Source organism: Coturnix japonica, chromosome 8 (assembly GCF_054131305.1).
Source record: "Coturnix japonica strain WE chromosome 8, WE-NBRP24, whole genome shotgun sequence".
Taxonomy (NCBI): Eukaryota; Metazoa; Chordata; class Aves; order Galliformes; family Phasianidae; genus Coturnix; species Coturnix japonica.
The window spans coordinates 20,391,488-20,412,268 of record NC_140670.1 but is presented as its reverse complement, the minus strand read 5'-3'; the positions used below and the strand labels follow the sequence as shown (position 1 = coordinate 20,412,268).

General features: G+C 35.8%; 1 protein-coding gene across 3 annotated transcripts in view; it reads right to left on the bottom strand.

Annotated features, from left to right (window-relative positions):
* LOC107315944 (heparan sulfate glucosamine 3-O-sulfotransferase 1-like) overlaps positions 1 to 20,781 on the bottom strand; it is a 54,117-nt gene that overhangs the window by 12,428 nt on the left and 20,908 nt on the right. The window contains exon 1 of one of the 3 annotated variants that reach the window (XM_032445521.2): positions 20,239 to 20,704. The exons of the other annotated variants lie outside the window; for them this stretch is intronic. The gene's annotated coding sequence lies outside the window, so the exon portion shown is untranslated. Of the gene's footprint in view, positions 1 to 20,238; positions 20,705 to 20,781 lie in introns of those variants that run through there. 3 annotated transcript variants of the gene reach the window in all.

Genomic DNA, 20,781 nt, shown 5'->3' with positions numbered 1-20,781 from the left:
TTTCAAGACTGAGAAGCATGTATACCTCCCAACAATGGTGAGATGACCAAGAAAACACTGGATGTATCTGCCTATGCAATATTATAGTTCAAGCAATAAAATTCATACTGTACGATTCTAGAAAATAAACATGCATAATTGTTTTTTGGAAGTATTGTATAATAGAAGCAGTTTCCAGATTACTCTAGCTGAAAACTACTATAAATATACTTTTAAACATTTTTTCAGCTGTCTCTTTAGTATCACATGCCCAGTGAATCTTCTCATTTTCTCACAGCCTCTATTCACTGCAGAGATGATAACATAAAAGACAGCCAAAAGATGAAGTTAATTTTCAGATAAATTATGGATTATCTAAGTCAATCAAGCAATAAATCTTTCCTTCTCAGAAAGAGGTTCAGCAAGGAATTTAGCTGAAGGCAGATAAAAGAGGGAATGACTGCAAATCTCATACATGAAAGAAACCAAAATAAAGGAGTGTTCTAGACTTACATGATGTTAGCTGTAACTTTCAGTAGAGTAAGAAAAAGAGATATTTTAGACACCGATCAGGAGAATCAAAATCGTGTGTTACTGAGGCCAAAATTATTCTCTTATTATCAGCACGTACCATCCAAGTTCCTTTCTATTGTTTTATGTGCAATTAAGAACTACTCTCTCTGGTTGTAAAATCACTGCTCAATGGATTTACCAAACCTTTACCAGAAACTGACTATTACCATAAAAATGCAGAAGCTAGACTTTGAATCTGTATATACAGTTTTCATTAATAAAAAACAAATTCTACAGAACAATTTAGAAATGTAACTTCCTTTGGGCTTCCAAGGTATGTTGCAATTTTTGCTCTGTGAACTACATCGGTGTAAAACAAATTTGTCCTAATTTCCACCTGGGTTTACCAAGCTCTGAAGAGGAAAATAGGTAAGATGACACAAAACATCTCCTGGAAAACTGTACATAAAGAATCCCCACAGGGATATTTTTTATTTATTTTGCAGTTCTGGTGAAAAAAAAAGACACTCTGGTTTTGAATGTATTTTAACCTGCTTAACTTTATTGCCATTGAAATGGCAACTTCTAGGCATTTATTCCTTTTCCTATTCTAACAAAAACAGTCCCAACAGTTTCTTGTAAATTGTTTCCCCTTCATACTGCAAAGAAAAATCACACCTGCACTGGAACCTGTCCCACCAAGACTCCTGAACTTTGTTACAACAAAAGTCTTTACCATATTTTTAATAACACCCTTACTTTGTCCAATGCAACGCAATTAGAAATATATACATATTTAAATGGTTGTGTGTTTCTAATTAGATTCACTGGCAAACACAGAATGTATGTTAAATATTTTTCAATGCAGCAAAATATTGTCTCATTTTATATGAAAGTGATTGTTTGCTTACATGCTTACAATCACCAGTACTATTACAATTTTAATACTACTACTATCAATAAGAAAGATAATCCTATATGTATATATATACGTGAGGTAGCAAACAGATTACATTACCTACATGTTACCGGTTTTCAATCTTACAGATAATAAATGGTATATAGTATGACAAATAAATGCTTTAGTCCTATGCTGCAGGGACTTCCAGTGACCTCTTGACTATTCCTGTATTAAACTGCTGTTTCATTTTTAATGAGTACTCTATAAATGGAGTAGTCTGTATTCTGAATCTGTGGGTGTTGCAAAAATTCCTAAAAATGGGTCAGCTGCAAAAACCTAAATACTTGCAGCCATTATTATTCATTAGCATTTAAAGGGAGCCCTTGACAACTTATGCTTAATAGTATACATATTTCAACAACAGAAATATTAGGTGACAATATTAAACAGAATCAACTTTAAAAAAAACACAACAAAACTAAGTAATATTTGTGGGGATTCCATTACCCAAAATATATTTTAGGCAACTGAAGTCATCTAATAAGATAAACTTGCATGCATAGGCGCAGATATGCATTATTACCAGGCTTCAGATACGGTCAGGCTTATGGGTAAGGCACACTACAAGAATCAATGTATGAAAAAATCTCTTTTGCTTGAGATACTGTTTCAAAAGAGGCTTAACTCTGGTTAATTTCTACTAGGCTTGGACTCTTTTGGATGAAAGAAACAACACACAGAAATTAAGTCATGTTAATTGAATCTGCAACCTGTACTAAAGATCACTACTGCTAAGCCTTATAAATAAGCAAAGTTTATAAACTGACTTTCCTTCCATAAAAACCAAATAGAAATACTTGAATGTTTATAAAAAACTTTACTTTGTTAAAACACATTTGATGAGCTTCAGTTAGGACACTTACACAGGTTTTGGGAGAACAGTCAATTACTTCGAGTGTGACTGAGCGTGACACTTGAGTATGTGTCTGAGAACCAGTTTTCTCCATTAGGACAATTCTCCCTTCAGGAATAGTGCCTGTATTTTCTCCTCTTATCCTCCAGCTATTCTATCCTTTTCCCAAGAAGGAAATACACTTTTAAACTCCAGTTTAAAACTATCCCCTGTGAGTTCTCTCTCTCTCTCGTGTTTTTTAAGAGTCTGAGAAGTATTCTGAGTTGATAATAAATTGCAGGCATAGCTGCAGAGGCGTGTGGTGTTGCTTGCCACCTGCCACCATCTATAGCTTTGAAAAATCCTAAAGGTAACTTCACAGTTTTGTTCTGTCAACAGGATAAGGCATACCGTAGAGGCTGCAAATGATTTTTATAAACTTCACAGAACAGCCTGAACAATAATGCCATTAATATCAAGAATTAGTAAAGACTAACAACTCTGACAAATATATTGTCTTTTTTATAGATGAAATGAAAGCAATATTCTTACACTATGATCTTTCCAAGTTCAGCTCTTTCACCTCCAGTTATAAGTGCACAAACAGAATACCTTTGGGACGAGATAGTTGACTTTGTAGTTCAGTAGTCAACGTTACAGCTCTTGAATATGCCTTAAGAGTGTGCTGAATTTACTGAAGCTATGAATTCTCAGTAACCACCATGGTTGGAACTTCATACTTTACACTATCTGGTCTGACATTCAAGTCTCCAAAAGTCTGCCAGGCAGTGCAAGTCTTCCTTCCTCATAGCAATATTTTCTCTTGTCTTTATGGATAAACGCCTTTTACGATATATTTTAAAAAAAAAGAAAAAAAAGAAAAAAAAAAGAGTTAATTTACCAAACTTTCATATTCTCATCTATGCTGCTCTGCTTTTACCTCTTTCATTTACTCTGTTATTTATGAGTCTAAAGGTAGGTCTTGGAATATAGCTTCCAATTAAATGGTATTTCAAGCTTCCATAATTACTTAGGAACTACTCTCCTTTTCTGAGCCTAAGAATGATAAGAGGATAAAATAGCAAAAATAAACTTTTATACCCATGCCACTTTTATATGCTGATCTATAATATGTGACATCACAATGCCACAGGCTCACAGAAAACAGGCCAGAGGGAACCCCAGGTGGTCACTTAGTCTGTCTCTCTGCCCCAAGGCAGGATCAACTATATTGAAATCATTCTTGACAAATGTTTGTATAACCTGACCTTAAAAAACTTCCAATGATAGATACTACATAACTTTCTTATGCAACCTACAAAAATATAGTTACAAGTTGCACCTACTCAAAATTGGGAATACTAAAAATATCTTACTAAGTTTGGTTTGTAAGATGCATTGGCAGCTTTGGTGCAAAGTATAGCATTCTTGAATTCATGCAGTTAACAATTCACACAGATATGTCTTTGATTAAGTGTAAAAAAATATGTATTCATTTTCAGTTTTATAAAGAGAAATTCTCCAAAAATTGTTCAGAAGTTCACTTACATTAGTAACTTACAGATGACTTCATAATTAATCAAGGTACAAATACACTGCATTCTCCAAAGCAGTGTGATGTGTGTGCAAAGAACCTTTATGAATCTTACTTCCATAACATTTTTTATACAGGTTGGGATGCTTTCATGTACACATACATTGCAGAATTTAATAATGATTAAATAAGGATTCTAAGTTCATGTGTATATGAGTATGGATATGTGTATGCTGCTTATCATAATTATATTAGTAGCACAATTAAAAATTCCACAACAGTAGAGAGAACATGCTGTTATGCGAAAAGAACAGCTTTAAGGCTTTTGTACTGATACCTGGAAGAAAAAGTGATACAAAACAAATGGATCTAAAAGTCTCCCATACAGTGGAAGACAAAATAAAAAAAAAGAATGCATCCTTTTTGTTTTTCTGTTCCTCTGTAAAAAATCTGGACCCACAGAGTTAATATCAACAAAACTCTACCAATAAAAATGAGGAGTCTTTCAAACTGCTGAAGCATTATCTATAGATTTTTGCTGGTTCACAAGCTCCATGCGAAAAAATTCCAGTGAAAGCTGCTGTAATATATAAAGCTAAATGCCTGAGGGACATTGAAGTGAATATATTTTTCTGCTGTTTAAAGCACACTGGCAGTCATTTATAGAGTTTACATAGCTTTCTTGTCAATACCTGCTGGTCGCAGTTGGTGAAGAAGCAGTTTCTCTTACGATCTGGCTGCTAATTAAGCATGGCAGTAGCCATTCAGAGTGAAAATTTCAACAACCTCACACAAAAGGACAGAAAGAATCAAATGTATTTTCAGAAGGCTCTGATCTTTAAATATAACATTTGGATTCTGCAGTTGCTACATTTTAAAGATAGCAGAAAATACTGTGCCAGATTAACACACAACTTTTTTCATAAACTTTAATACGGTGTTCTATGCTTCATAACTTTAGCCTTGCTTGCTGCCATTTTTAACTCATCATCATTCAATCATATATTTTTTCTGCTGCCTGTTCCTTCACATGCAGTTAGACTGAAGTTTTCTCCTGTGCCCTTCTGCATACAAAAGCTCCTAGAAAATACCTGCAAAGTTATCTCAGCTGAAGTAGTATTTACTATTTTATTGTTTCTTAATGTTAATCCCATCTCCTTGTTTTTGTTGTTGTTGTTGTTGTTGTTTTTAATCTACCTGTTGACTTTTATGTTTTGTGTACAACACTTGTAGGCAAAAATCTTTGACATTTGTGCACCCTGACCCAGTAGTCCCAGATTTGAATTTAAAAGCACACTGTAAAATAGTAAAGAACACAAACAAAAGCATGCAGTTTTCTTACAATAGCTGAAATCTCACTCATTTTTATTTTTTTTTAAGTACCCTGCATGCAGGACAATAAACCTGGACTGGGCTGGGAAATAAATCTTACTACTAAATAAGTACTGGTTCTCTCAGTTGAGTAGGAAAGGATCTGGAATACATACTGAAAGTGAATCCTTTCTGAAAGAAATCTTCAGACAACAAAGGCATTTTTAGAACTACTAGAGGTGACTGAAAGGCCACCTTCAACACAGAGCAAAACGTCACTTCACAAGGAACAGCATCTCAGTCAAGCAAGCTTTTGATCATTTATAAGGCATGCTCAAATTCTTTAAATACAACAAACACTTATCCATATCTAGTTGCTGGTTGTAATCGTTCTTATCCACCTATGCCTTTTATTCACCTCTTCCTTTAAAAATGGAGATCTTGACATAATTGTAAAAAATCTTACCTTTTGCAATTTTGCACAAGAAATATAGTCGTGTAATTTTTTAAAACAGTCTAAGAACACAATAGAAAATGCTATTTGCAAATGCCAGAGGCACTAAAAAAGCCCAGTCTAGTGGGCTCTACATTAAAAAGACTGAAAAGTGGAGGAATTTTCAACACGTTATAACATAGACTAGACTGGAAACAGTAAGTCTTGACTAATTATTGAATTGTCTCATCTGCTGAAGTAAAGGGATCCACAGATGCCATTGGCAACAAAGAGACATATTAAAAAAGAAAACTAACGTACCAGAGATTTTTTATCCACCACAGTACACTGTTTTTAAGAAACAATGGTGTGCACCCTCTAAGAAACAATCCTGGTTTTAATTTGGACCTTGCAGAACTAGAAGTGGTTCTCCTGCCCAAACTCTAATATTAATACGACATTTTCTGTGCAGGGTAAGTTATAAAGCACGTCTCTGTCCAGAAAAAAACCTGCCAGTATTTATGCAAGCCTGCTTTTGAGGTAAAACCATACTTTAAAAAAAAAACAAAACAAAAACCACTTAGATTGTATTTTAAAACCTAAACAGAAAATAGTTTTTCCTTCAGTGATAAACTGAAGATCTATTACCTGGACAGGTAATGGATTAACAAGCCTATATGAATAAATGTATACAAGTTCATTTTAAGGACTGGTATTCTCATATTACTCTTCAACTTTTTTTTTTTTTTTTTTTTTTAAACATTATGTTTCAGAGATAATTACACTTCCAGTCTATATCTGAGCTTATCCAAAACTGCTGTCTTCTACTAGTACTAGCAAAAGGCAAGGTTTACACACAGAATAGTCCCATATGTAGCTAACAAAAGAGCTACAGTCTTATACACATTAGCAGACACGCATAAAATCACTCATACCAAACTGAAAATGCACCAGCACCAGATTCAGTGAGTCCTGAATGAGAGACATAATGTGTGCAAACTCATTAGTGCACACACAGGAAGTCTTCTCCTCCCTATGGGAAGCAAGCTCTATTTGCATATTTATAATCTACATAAAAGTTTAATGACTTATGTGGCCTGCATTTGGACAAGGGATTTACTTAATGTGACCTCAGTCCATGATGAGATGAATTTTATCTATCAGCTGACCATGGATACTGTGAATATTTCCCATTAACATTGACATGTTGGTGAATAAAGCAGGAAAAATCCATTAAATGTCAAGAAACCTCAGCTAGAAAAAAAATTTATTTCAGGAAAGAAGCTGTAAATTCAAGTCTAAAGTTAAATAGTTACATCTCATGTGAACCTTTTGATTGTATTTAAACACATGCAGATTTCTTTTCTTTCTTTCTTTCTTTTTTTTTTTTTTTTTGGCAGTTTAATAATTATTTTTGTATGTATCACTCAATCATGAAGATTTTTTTCTTCCAAGCTGAATTTTTGTATGATCCTATAATCTAAAGTATATTTACAGTTCATAAAATAGCATTTCAAATAGCATTTTCTAAAGAATATTTACAGTTCATTTTTAAGGAACAGAATAAGATCCAAGCTAGTTTTAACACTGTTAAATGAAATAATTACTCCAAACTACCCAATATCTATGTTCTGCGAATACATACAACATAATTCCAAAGAACAAACTCTCTTAAGGATTGTGAGGGAATAGAAAAGAGATCTTTGCATTAAGAGAAACAGATATGAAATGCCAGTTTTGTAACTGGTTTTAAGTATGCATGTGTACAATAAGTCAAAATAGCACAAGAAACAACGCATTGAGTAGATAAATATCATTACATATGCTGTACATTACAGACTCATTTTTATGCCAGTCCGGATAAAATTCCTTATTACCATAGCTTCAAAATTTGTAAAACAACATCATAAGAAATGTAATTAATCTCTTCCCAGTTACAACATAACAAAAGTTTTATGGGCGATTACAAGCCTTGCTATTGAACAGTTGTCTAACAAGTCAGATTCAAGAGATGCTCAGCCCTTTCCTCGCTGGATTTACCTCTGTTGGGTTCTCTCATATTTCAGAGACTGATGTAAGCCTTTCAAGTGTTAGACTGTACTGGGGAGATTTAATAACTTCCCCAGCACACTAAAGTGCTCCTCATGCTCTTAAAAAAACCCAAATAAATAAAATGAATGTGAGAAAATTGAAGTTTTGATTCTAGAGATCTCATAGGAACAGTTACTGAGATCAGAGGTGAAATTCCTCACAGTGTTATGAAGTAGCTTCTTCCATTCTGATCTTTATTATTTTAGCAGGAAGAGTCAGTACTTGCTAAAGGCAAGACTAACTTGACTACAACTGACCTAAACAGCCACATAAATTACAGTGCTTTTGAGATTTCTTCAGAATAAGGAAACAAACAGATGATGGAACTCAGTATCTGATGAAATCTTGCTATTTTACAGAGTCTAAATTCCACTTCTCCTTACACAAGGAGACACAAGCAGTCAGTTGTTTTCTGTTCTGACTTTACTGCCATCTTCTAGCATTCCACTTAAAGACTTCACAAAGCAGTGTTTGAATTTACACTTAAAGTAGTTGCTCATGCAAGATGATGAATATTTCACCCATTCTCACCTTTGTGACATTTTCCTCCATTCTAGTAATTATTCAGCAAAACTCCTTAGCTGAGTGTAACATCTCTTTACAGTAACATACCTCTGTTTTGGTGCTTCTTAAAGGCAGTGGTTCACCAGCTTCAGTTAGCATTTTTACAAATAGAGCTGACTTTATTCAAAGTACAAAAAACAGCAACATCATGCTTTTTGAGGAAGAATTCCAAAAGCATGTACTCTTAAATGCTAAAACACTTCTACTATTTTCACATCTGTCCACTTACACTTCATCACTGCAATTGTAGTTACCCAAGAAGCACACTAAATAACTTGATCAGTTTGCTTTTTTACTGTAAAGAAGGTGCAAGCAACGAAAACTATGTCTGTTCATTTGTGACACTTCAAGTCTATGGAATTGTTCTTCTGTTAGCCTTCCAAAGAGACAATTTTTTCCTTCAGTGACATCCTATTCTTACTGTCAGCAATTTCAAACAAAACATACAGTAAAGGAGTAGAGGTCATTAGTAGAGAAACAAGATCTATCTAGTAAAATCTTGTGTTACATTGTGCTAATCCTTCTGACAAATAGAGGGGGAAAAACAGTATATACACTGACACTATATGTTAAAACAGAAAAATAAAGGTTTCAATTTAAAAATTTTAATGTTAACGTGATATTTAGGGCATGCATGCTGTCTTTTACAAAATATTCACTGTGCTTGGAAAAAAAACAACAAAAACAGAGAGAAGAAAGGGAATTGGCTACTTAGTTTAAAAGCAAACAGCAAGAATTTCAGGTGTTAGCAGGTGTTACTTACTTACACCAGTCTCAGAAACAATCGAAACAAGAATTTATTTAAGATGTCCACAAATGAAGAGAGGGGAAAAAGATAAGCATTTACAATAGACAAAAAATACACCTCACTTTTCAATCCCAAAGAATTGACCATGGGAAGCATGTGCATGTTCCCAAAATTAATTTCATGTGTCTCTGATTTTGTCATGACAGAGTCAGAATTGCCCCTTCGTACTGTGGAGATTTTGTTTTCTTCACCCTACTCTACCTTCAGCATAAGACAGACATGGTTGGAAAGTGGCATATATTTAAAATAATTTCATCAACATTGCTTAAGGATCTATCCTTTCCCCAGCTTCTAACACTGGACTGGCTAACACTGGATCAACATTACACCACTATCACATTCTTAGAGCATGCATATTCACCTCTAAGAATAGTCTTAGGCTAAGAATACTCGAATAAGAATACGAATAAGAATAAGAATACTCTTAAGGCTACCTCTTCCAGGATTTCAGACCCCAATTACCAGGATAACAAAACTAGTTTTCCATAACAAGGCTTACCAGTTGAACTGTTCCACACATACCTGCAGGCCAGCTGTTGATTATTCACACCAGAAAGCTCAGCTTCTGACAGCCAATCTCAGCCCTGTTGTTCTGATTCAAGAATAAAACCAGGTCCAGAAGTTGCAAAAAAGATTACTGGTTCTTGCATTTTCTGCACCAAGTGCAGAGTCTCATGAAGGACAGAGAAAAACATACTTAGAAATGGAGCGTTCTAAGAGAGATTGGCAAGAAAATGAATGGACCTGCAGACAAAGACAGTCCACTCTTATATTGATGACATGGAGAAACTGGATTACTACATAAAAAGTCCAATGAGAGCAGACTATTAGAACAGGACAGTACGTAATTTATCACTGGATAATATCACTCAGATGAACATCCGAGATTAATGTTACTCATCTACATTAAAATTTATCTTTCCACCGTGCTGTTTAAAGTTTTACACTTTTCTCTCCCCAGAAGGAAGAGTACACCGAATCTTCTTAGACTTTGTTTACTCTCCACTTAAATGATCATCTTCACGTGCATCAAGTTAAGTCTGCTTTGGCAAGAAGGTGCAATAGTACTTTTACCTGTCTGCACATTCACTAGCAGATAATGTGGTTCTGACTTGGGTATAGGATGTAACTGTTCTTGGACACAGTACAACTTGCCAGATAAAAATCTGAGGTCAAATAACCACAAAAAAACTCTACATGCTCAAATTAAATTTAAAATATACTGTGTGTAAATAGATTTCTTAAGAAATAATATTGGCACTGAAATCGAACAGAGACAAGGAAGAAGGTTTCTGTATCTATTGATCCTAAATTGAATGCTTAGCTTAGTTTAAATTTGAATGCTCACATACATACAAAAGTTAATAAACACCAATGACTTCAGCATCTCTAAGATCAACACGCATACACTGAATTGACAGTAATATGCTGAAGAATTTTTTAGAAAAAAAAAACCAAAACCCTGAATTACAGGCACATCTATGTCTTTGGAATCCAGTACTTACAAAGTGTTTCACTTTAAGCTGCAACAACAACAATAAAAAAAAATCCCAGATACAAAGTTGATTTACATCTACAGCTGGTCAGTGAAAGCATTGATGACCAAAAAAGCCAGATGCTAAACTAAACAGTTTCTTCTGGAGTATAAGACATTTCTTAACAATAAATGGAATGTACAGTGCAATATATAAACAAAATTGGTCAAGGCAGAACCCTGATCCTCCCAGTTTACCGCAATCCAAAAAGCAGGTAAACACCCTAACCACTGAATTATTGATTTTGTCAAGATAGCAGTGAACAAGTAGAGCTTTGACAAACTGAAAAATATTTCAGAACAAAATTCCATCCCAGGAAGCACAAATCAAAACCTGCAGCTTGACAGGGTTTGAGGTTCCATCTAGAACTCATAAATCCATATCTGGAAGACTGAAAGACAGCGCAGTGTGGGGAAGATTAAATAAAAACAAAATAAAAAATCCAGAAAGACAAAAATATAATATTGTAAATACATGTCAAGGGAACCACAGATAGATATAAAAGAAAAAAGTCTGAAAATAGACTGCTTAAAAGGAAGCTTGCAAGGAAATTAGCAGGAAAATAGAAATAAAAAGAAATGTAAAAAAAACCCTAAAGATAAAACAATTATATTGCATCATCCTCCCTCATCGATACAGAATAAGATGTCTTCTAAAAACAAAATAGAAGCATTATAAGTATTGGTATTATATATAAAGTAAGGGAAAACAGCCACCAGGAGGTGGGTAGAACCTTCTGCGATACCTGTTTGAGTAACACTGAGTGAACCCTCATGGATGTGTCACTAAGGAACACAGTTTAGTGTCAGGACTTGGCAGGCCCCACTGACACCTGATGAAGGGTTTTTCCAACCTGAATGATAATTCTTTGATTCTATGAAATAGCAAGATGAAACTGTGTTTCAACATGAAAACTCCATCCAAATGTGTATGTCAAGATCTATATTACTAACTAACATATCTCCTCATGTAAGCATAGTTCACTACAAGTGGTAAAAACAAACTCACTTGTTACACACCACAGTTGATTTAAAGCACTGTACATGACGCATACTGTTCAACAAAGGCTCATTAAACACTCAAAGCTTTCTATATAGCAACTTACCATATATATCTGTTTCAAAAAAGAAAATAATAAAGAAATATCATTATAGTCTTATTCTCCTCATTAAGATCTACAAACAAAAAAATGGACTACACTACTATTTTTCACAGGAACAAGACCAACAGCACATGATCATATAGCAGAGTCTCTGAAAATAGCAATACACAGATAGCATCCTTAGACTTAACATGTTTTACTCTGTAATCCCAATGTTCTTTTTTTCTTATTAAGGAATCTTTTATAGATAAATGCAAAATTATCTCCATCAAAACAGCCAATTTAAGAACGTTACATTTATTCTCTTCCTCACAAATCAAACTATAGCAAAATTGGTGCAGTATTGGAGCAATATTCTGGATTGGCCATAATCAATATATGTATAATATTGCCTGTTTAATGGAAATGTTATACACTGAATATTAGAGTTTTTACAGAAAAGAACAGTGCACTCTAACAGCACTTCCTTCTAGTACAAGCAAGCACAAATTCAAATATCACCCAGTAAGTAATAAACAGCAATGTTAGAAGCTTGTGCATTCCTATTGACTTCTGTTAGATTAAAGAAGCTGCTTCATTAGAGAAGCAAACTAGAATAATTCCTTGGAGTATTACAACACAACATTCTTTGCATATAACCACATGGGAATTCAAAATAGAAGAGATACAATACTATTACCTGAATATCTGGTTGTCTGACTCTGGAAGAACAACTCTTTAGTGACTAATTTACAGTAATTCAGTTTTCTAAAAATCTGCACACAATTAAATTAACAGTCCCCTTTTCAAGATAAATTTAGTTTTGAATTTTCCATATACTATAAGTAGCACTATTTAAGTTGCCAGGATATGGGAGATGAGAGATAAGCAAAAAAACAAACAAACAAAAACAAAAAACAAAACAAACAAACAAAACCAAACCAAAACAACAACAACAAAAAACAACCAAAAACTAAAACAAAAAAACAACCACCACCACCAACAACAACAAAACAAACAAACAAACAAACAAAACACACACACACAAAAAAAAAACAGGCAGAGAATGTTCAAGTGAATAAATTCAACTTCCATATTTTCTTGTTGAGAGAAAAGTAAAGGAAGGGTAAAAAAAACAAAAGCATTCATCTGGCCTACTACAGAGGCCAAATCTCTCAGGTTTTTCTGGAATGTACAAGTATGGATCTTCAGGATCCAGAATTTTGGAGTTAATGTTAGAATTCAGTAGAGTATGAAAATAACAAGGCTTTCCTTTTTCTTCATTCTCCACTGCACATGTCAGGTTTTGATTGTAGAAATCCCAAGAAGCAGAACAGAACATATGCATTCTGGAGATATTTCATTAATCTGTGATATAAAGTGATGGAAAAAATAGCCAGAATGTCAATGATGCAAAAGTGGCCAGAACCACTGCCATGAAAGACTCAACATTTAAAAAAATATTGAATTTAATCAAAATTGTAAAATAGAACTCTGTGAATTAAGTAAACAGATTTTAAAAAAAAACACCTTACTAAATTTAGCTATTCATTTACAGAATAAACTAAAGGTAGTATGTTGTAGAAAGGAAGCACAATGGAATCACTCAGACTAATAGAATCAAATGTTTGGGGATTAGGTCTTAGAGATGTCTAACTTGCAACTTCAGGGAAAAAAAAAAATTGGCTATTTTCATAATGTATCTTAGGAATTTATCACTAGCAAGTGCAAAAGCTGTCAACTGCAAATGACTTTCTGTCTTAAACCCGACAGTGACCTCCTTTATTAATGATATGAGAAGTATGGCAATGTTGGAATTAATATGAGGGAACTCTAACACAAGCTCTTATAGTGAAGATTATCTGTTTTCTTCAGATATGATAAGGTCACAAGACGAAACATTTTATTACAATATTAGCGTATGGCTTATTTTAAGGAATTGGACTATCAAGAAGCTATCAACACTTAATCCAAGTTCTAGTAAAAATTTATTTTAATGTTACAAACCACAGTTGAGCAGGGTTTGCTGCATTTCATTTAATAATATCTGCCTTCTGAATAAAATGTTTAGAAATATGGTGTTCATATGGCCATAATTTTAACTAGTTAAAAAGCCAGGGAAACAGACGACAGTTACTTTTAATCTTACTGTTGAAGTAGAACTATAGACCTTTTCCTTCCAGAAATAATCTTCAAGCTCATAACTGCCAACTGATTGCTGGAGGGAAAGTTTGTAGCTGAGCAGTGCGAAAACAGAAGAGTCAAAAAATCCTTCTTCATACATGTGACTTATCTTCTACAAAAATGGAAATTAAAACTGACATACTGTTTGTAAGCTGAAGATTTATTCTGAATGAATCTTTTTAAAATTCTCCTTTGTAACAGTCAACAGATAAATTCAAGGAAAACTACATCTGACTCCATTACCAAAGAGAGATGATGTTATTCAAGTTTCCAGAATGAAACTTTGTGTCTTTGTTCCTTAAAAATTGTAAGAATTGTAAGAATTGAATTTGGATTCCAAGGGATGCAACATTCTCTGTGCCCTGTAAACACTTTAAACAAGTTTATATCAAAATTCAAACTCCTATCTGATTTCCTGATCTAAAAATATATTGTCCCAATGCTGTTTCCTTCCAGGAGTAACATCACCAACCTGCTTCAGAAGACGTATTAAACATCATTACGTCTGTGATGTTTTTACCCAGTAAGAACAACTGAAATGCAAAGTTATGACAAGAGAACCAGTCCAGTTTCTCTGCATCTAGGAACAATCTATGCTCAGTACTTGGATTACTTTATTCATTCACCAATCAGGATCAGTCCCTCTCCTAACTGGTATTTTACCATCTATCAAGATAGATGCATCTTAGTGCATATCAAAGATATTTTACTTCAAGAGACTTATATGTAATACACAGAATAGTTGTTTAACACTCAAAAGTACAGTAGTGGGGAAAAAGAATTTTATACTATTTGCATTGTTCTGTAGGTAACATGCAAAATTTTATCTAATAACTTTCCCCTTTATAGAATTAGTAAAAAGGACTTCCTCTTGCCTTTCCAAGTTAAGCACATGTCTAGAGATAAGAAGAATGCCAACAAGAAAACAACAACAACAACAATAACAACAACAACAAAAAACACAACACAAAACAGTTGCTTTTCTGACATCCAGATGATGCATATGCCCTTATACTGATTTTGGAAACTGAGTTGAATGCTTGAGTTGCAAGTCAGTACGTGTGCCCCTCTTTCATTCCTAATTATTCATTTCAACTTAGAAGCTATGACCAAAGAGAAAAAAATAAAGCAGTTTCAATATTTAAGCATTACCTTTTGCAACGTTCTGTAAACAGAAAACCTTCAGTTGATGAAAAAGTTCCTTTTCCTCACACAAAGAAAACACAGCTTTTTAGCCATAAGTGGATATACTAGTGACTTCATAAGCTAACAGAAAACTCTTTTCAAGCAACATTGAATCAGTTTTCCTGAGGCAAAACAGCTTGACTATAGACCATACTTAAACAACGTGCTGAATATAACCCTAGAAATGTTAACTTACATTGAAGGTACTCCAGTCTCTCATCTGCTGGCAGAGGAGATGTATAGCAAAATAAGAATATATGTGAAATACAGATGCAGTTTTCACAGAATCACAGAATTGTAGGGGTTGGAAGGGACCTCTAGAGATCATCAAGTCCAACCCCCCTGCCAAAGCAGTTTCCCTACACCACGTCACATGGGTAGGCGTCCAGTCAGGTCTTTAATATCTCCAGAGAAGAAGACTCTACCACCTCCCTGGGCAGCCTGTTCCAGTGCTCTGCCACCCTCACTGTAAAGAAGTTCTTTCACACATTCATGTGAACTTCCTATGCTGAAGTTTTAGCCCATTACCCCTATTCCTGTCCCCACGCACTACTGAAAAGAGACCAGCCTTGCCACTATGGCCCCCTCAGGTATTTATATGCCTGGATCAAATCCCCTCAGCCAGATTTGCTCACCACTTGCATCAAGCATAGGCTTAAAAATCTTTGGATTCTTCAAACTTAAAGTACGCTACTCATAAAAATGAATGAAAAGTCACTTAGGCTTTGTGAACTTCAGCTGTTGCCTGGTTAATTCAACTGAATTTCACAATAAATTTCAGATCTTCGTGTGTCAAAATGCCCACATCAAGCCCATAGGCTCTTTTGAGCCATTTAGATAGGATGCAAAGTAGAAATTTACAAAGAATCTTTGTAACACCAGCAGAAATCTGTAGGGTTACACACTATAAATGATGAGTAGATCCAGAATGGTGAACTAGATCAAAGCAGAGAGTAGACTGGAAAGTACATAACGTTCTGCTTAAGTGTGGCAGCAGAAAGAAACTTAGGTAATTGTTATCCTGTATGGATGGAATGTATGGGGTACTGATGGATGAGAAACTTAACGAGCCAGCAGTGTGCTCTTGCAGCTGGGAAGGCAAATGGTATCCTGGGCTCCATCAGGAGAGGGGTGGCCAGAAGGGACAGGGAGGTGATTCTCCCTCTTTACTCTGCTCTTGTGAGGCCCCATCTGAAGTACTGTGTCCAGGTGTGGAGCCCTCAGTACAAGAAAGACGTGGAGCTGTTGGAAATGGTCCAGAGGAGAGCGACAAAGATTATTAGGGGACTGGAGCACCTCCCCTATGAAGACAGACTGAGGGAGCTGGGCTTGTTCAGCCTGGAGAAAAGAAGGCTGCGGCGTGACCGCAATGCAACCTTTCAGTACCTGAAGGGAACCTACATCCAGGAAGGGAGTAAACTCTTCAAAAGGGCTGATGGATTTAAGTTGAAAGAGGGTAGATTTAGGCTGGATGTTAGGGGGAAGTTCTTTACTAGGAGAGTGGTTAGGCCCTGGAACAGGCTGCCCAGGGAGGTTGTGGATGCCGTGTCCTTGGAGGTGTTCAAGGCCAGGTTGGATGGGGCCCTGGGCAACCTGATCTAGTAATTGTGGAAGTTTGGTGGCCCTGCCAGGCAGGGGGGTTGGAACTTCATGATCCTTGAGGTCCCTTCTAACCCAGGTCATTCTATGATTCTATCCTTTAAAGCGTGGAGGTTTTTTTTTTAATTTAAAATGTAACTGACAATAAAGGAAAAAAAAAAAAAAGTGACACAAACCACTGGATAATTTTAACACAGTTTAAAAGGGAGATGCCAATCTGGAACAAAAGAGATAATCTTTAGTAATTCTTTTGTAATTCTCCAAATTTCAGCAAAGAATTTGATACAGCATCACACATAAACTGAGTTGGAAAAGATAAAGGTAAAAGAAAAATAAAGTAGATACAAAACAGATTATAGGTAACATAATGAACAAAGTTTTAAAATCTTTGTTCAGACTGATTTTATGTCATGTGCTCTTTTGTGAACTTGGCAAAAAGTAGAGGCGTTGTATAAAAACTGGAGGTTCTCACCATCCTACAGTGGATACTGGAGAATCTTTGGGATCACTGCATTAGAAACTGGAAAACATGTAGAAATTCTTCAAAGTCACATAAGCACAAACAACAGAATTTCTACAATTACATGCCATCTAAGCATTTCAGAACAACAGGAAAAGAGAAGTCACACCTCTATTGCAAGACTTGGCATGTACCCATAGAACAAACTGTCTTCACCAATATCTGATTTTCAGTTTACCAAGGAAAGCATTAGCAATGTTATTTAAGACTTTTGGGAATCACTTCAGGAGTACAGTGTTAAATGCAGGTAAGATATGTTCCGAATTCAGGAAAACCAGCCTACCAGGCTCTGAGTCTTCCTATCCAGTTTTACTCAAGCTAAGAGGTGCTTGCTCAGAATTCTTTGATCTTAGCACATAAAAGCTGTGAAAAGCACATGATCAATGTTTATGGTTTATTGAAGGCTACACACCAAGGAGTTGTCCTTAAATAACAATATAGAGACTCTGCAAACTAGAATCAAAGAATGTATTTAGGCTGCAAGTTAAAAGAAACTTCTAAACACTGGGTGAGAGGTTCTGAAACTTTTTTTTCGGAAAGAACAACAGGGCAAAGTACTTGAGTAGCTCTAAGAGAGACTGTGGCCAGTTTATGACTGGGATTAGATAGGGCTGTTTCCAAACAGAAAAGCCCCTTCTTCTGCCCTGAACTGCTACGATGAAGAACTGCTCCCTCTTCTGCTCCCCTACTTCCCAGTAAAGTTTAACTGGGGCTATGACAGGGCTAAAATTAACTTTTGAAGTTTAAGAGAAAACAGTCTTAAGACTTAACATATTTTCCCACTACCTTGCATGTTTCTTTAGAGTATTCTATCAAAGTGGATAACTAAAAGCTGTCCTTGAAATCAAAAGATTTAATCAGCAACTGAACAGAGCAGTGCATTGTAAAAATACAAAAATTATACTGCCTCTTTTGGTCTTCATTAAATATTTGTCATCCACGCTAGTTTTCTGCTTACTATATGAATATCCAAAAAAAGAATTTGACTGAAATTAACACACTTAAGCCTAAATTCTGGCAGCATCCTTCTTGTGCTGAAGTTGCTATATGAAAACTTTACATAAGTTTCTGCTAAGACTTACAGCTAACCATCCTCCACTACAATACACACAATTTGACATTAATCATCAAATGATCCACTCAGATGTTTTCTTACGTCAAGAGCAGCATGTCATCCAAAAACAGCCACAGGACATAGTTGTTCAAAAACTGCAGGTATGAACTAGTTGTTAAATAGTTATTTGGATACCATTAAGAGAATAACAAGCAGGGCTGCAGTCAGCTACATCTGCTCCATGTCTATGTCTATAAATAAATGTGCAGCACTATGGGTCCATGACAGAAAAAAAATGCTCAACCTGTTGCAAGTGTAGAAAAGGCAGGCAAGCCTGCCATTCACTGAACTGACCATACCCACAATGCATTGTATCAAACACAGTCATGACACTGTACACACTGTAACTTGAACTTGAGCTCAACACAAGTTTTGCTGCAAATCTATACAAGACTAGAACTTAAGCAAAGTTCAAATCCCTATTTTTTTCCTTCAGAACTTTGGCATTATCCATGTGTAATTTGTCTATTAAACAGAGAAAAGATATTTTTATGTTGGTGCTATCTCAGACCAGTAAATTGGAAGCATTTCCTACACTTCAGTCACTTTAGGGAGTTCAGCACATCATCTCCAGTTAGAAGAATCAGAAAAAAAACAACAAACCAAACCAAAACAAACAGATTGCTCTCATTTCAAGTTCAAGAATAAAGCCAGTGGACTCCACCTTTACTGAATGTCATCTGATCTCTAACATCATCAACAGAATCTTTTTTGCTCCCTTTGTTATAGGCTGAACAGAGGATTCCACCTTAAATGATATAAAGTGATATATATTTGACTTAGTTCAATAACAGCATGCAGTACTGAAGCAAATGGAATTGACAGAAAGAGTCCGTATTCCCCTCTTACTAGTCTCCTTTATACTTGTGCTTATTTTTTGTTCCCTTATTCTATTGCTGTAAAGCTATGGCAGGACAACTATGGACAGTATGGTTTTTAAAGTATGCAGTTAGCTTAGCTCATATGTTCTTTCTTATCTCTTAAATTTCTGGGTTAGTAATAGTTTATCTTCTTAGTTAAGCTCCTTTTCCAACATGAATTCACACTGCTAAAGTAAGGCTACAACTGATGAAACTTGCAAATCACATGTGCCACTGCTATCAAAAACAGCCTCCCTCCTACCCTCACGCTAATTACATGACTTAACGCAATCAGCGGTCTCCATCGACAACACATAATGTCTTTCTAATTAGAAAGCAGTACTTTTACAGAAAAATAGAACACAGTAACATTTGCTATTTACAATATTATCAAAAATATACTAGAATATAAAAATAATTAACCTCACTTTAAATTAGTTCAGCAATTACAAAGCCTCAGTCCAGTTTTGCCAGCAACAAAACTACCCAACTACTGTAAAATTCACTTGTGCCATGAAACTAAATTGTTAATAAATTCTACAATACGAAACCATGATCTCATCACTTTGAAAACCCCTTTTCCTGATTTATGAAGAAATACCTGCCTCAAGAATAAGTACATCTAACACCAAGAATCTTACTGAACAGTAGTTCTCCCCAGTTGATCTCCTCTAATAGACAAGTGTCAAGAACTATTCCGGTACCAGCTCGCATGCAGAAAGCAGAACTCTTGGAAGCAGCTCATCACATTTTAACCATTTTCTCAAAGGATGAAAATAAAGCAGATATCACACAGATTTTGGCTTCTGTAGTTGAGAAAGTCAGCACTCTCAATATAAGTTGTGGTCTCCCCAGATCAAGTTTTCTCCCTTACATATGCAGAATTTTTTACAAACCAAAAGTTAAAAGTAAAATATAGCAGTCTGGTTATTCTAAGTCTTCCCATGTAAAGCAAAAATAATCTAAAGCATCATCCTCACACTGCCAACCACTTCCAAGTCTGCCAGAGATCTCAGGCTGTAATGTGTAAATCATTACATGTTCTGACAGTAATTTCAAAGGAAAATCCGCACTGGAATTACAATAAACAAGTACAGTTTAGCTTTAAATGAAATGATGCAGCTTTTATCTGACCTGAGTTTCAGTCTTTTCCTAGTGGGAAATATAAATTCAGCATTTGGATACATAATCCTACAGCTCTCAAAAGCCGACTCCACCGCCAACACTTTACATGATTTATAGCTCTCCTCCAGATTCAGATGGCAAGTCTCGACGGAGCAGGTGCAACGGGGTATTTCTCCTTCGCTCGGAGATAATTTCCTCGCATGTAAATTAATTAGCGAGTCTTCATCACTCTCGCGCAAGCGGGGAGCACGAAGCTAATGGATTACCAGCGGTGAACGTCTCGCTCGGAGCGGTGACCCGGCGGGCTGACAGAGGGAGGGAGCTCCGTGTCGTTACCGCTGAAGCCACAGCGTTTTTGACAGCGTCAGCGGCGACAAAAGTGAGCCCTGCTCCCGCAGTTATGCCGAGAGAGCGCTACATCGCGGGGGAAAGGTCCTCCGCGGTACCAGGAGCATTTGTGCCCCCACCCGGCGGCTTCAAGCTGCCCCGCCAGCACCGTGCCCCCACCCGCAGCCCAACCCCTTCCCCGAGCGCAGGCGAACGAGGGGACGA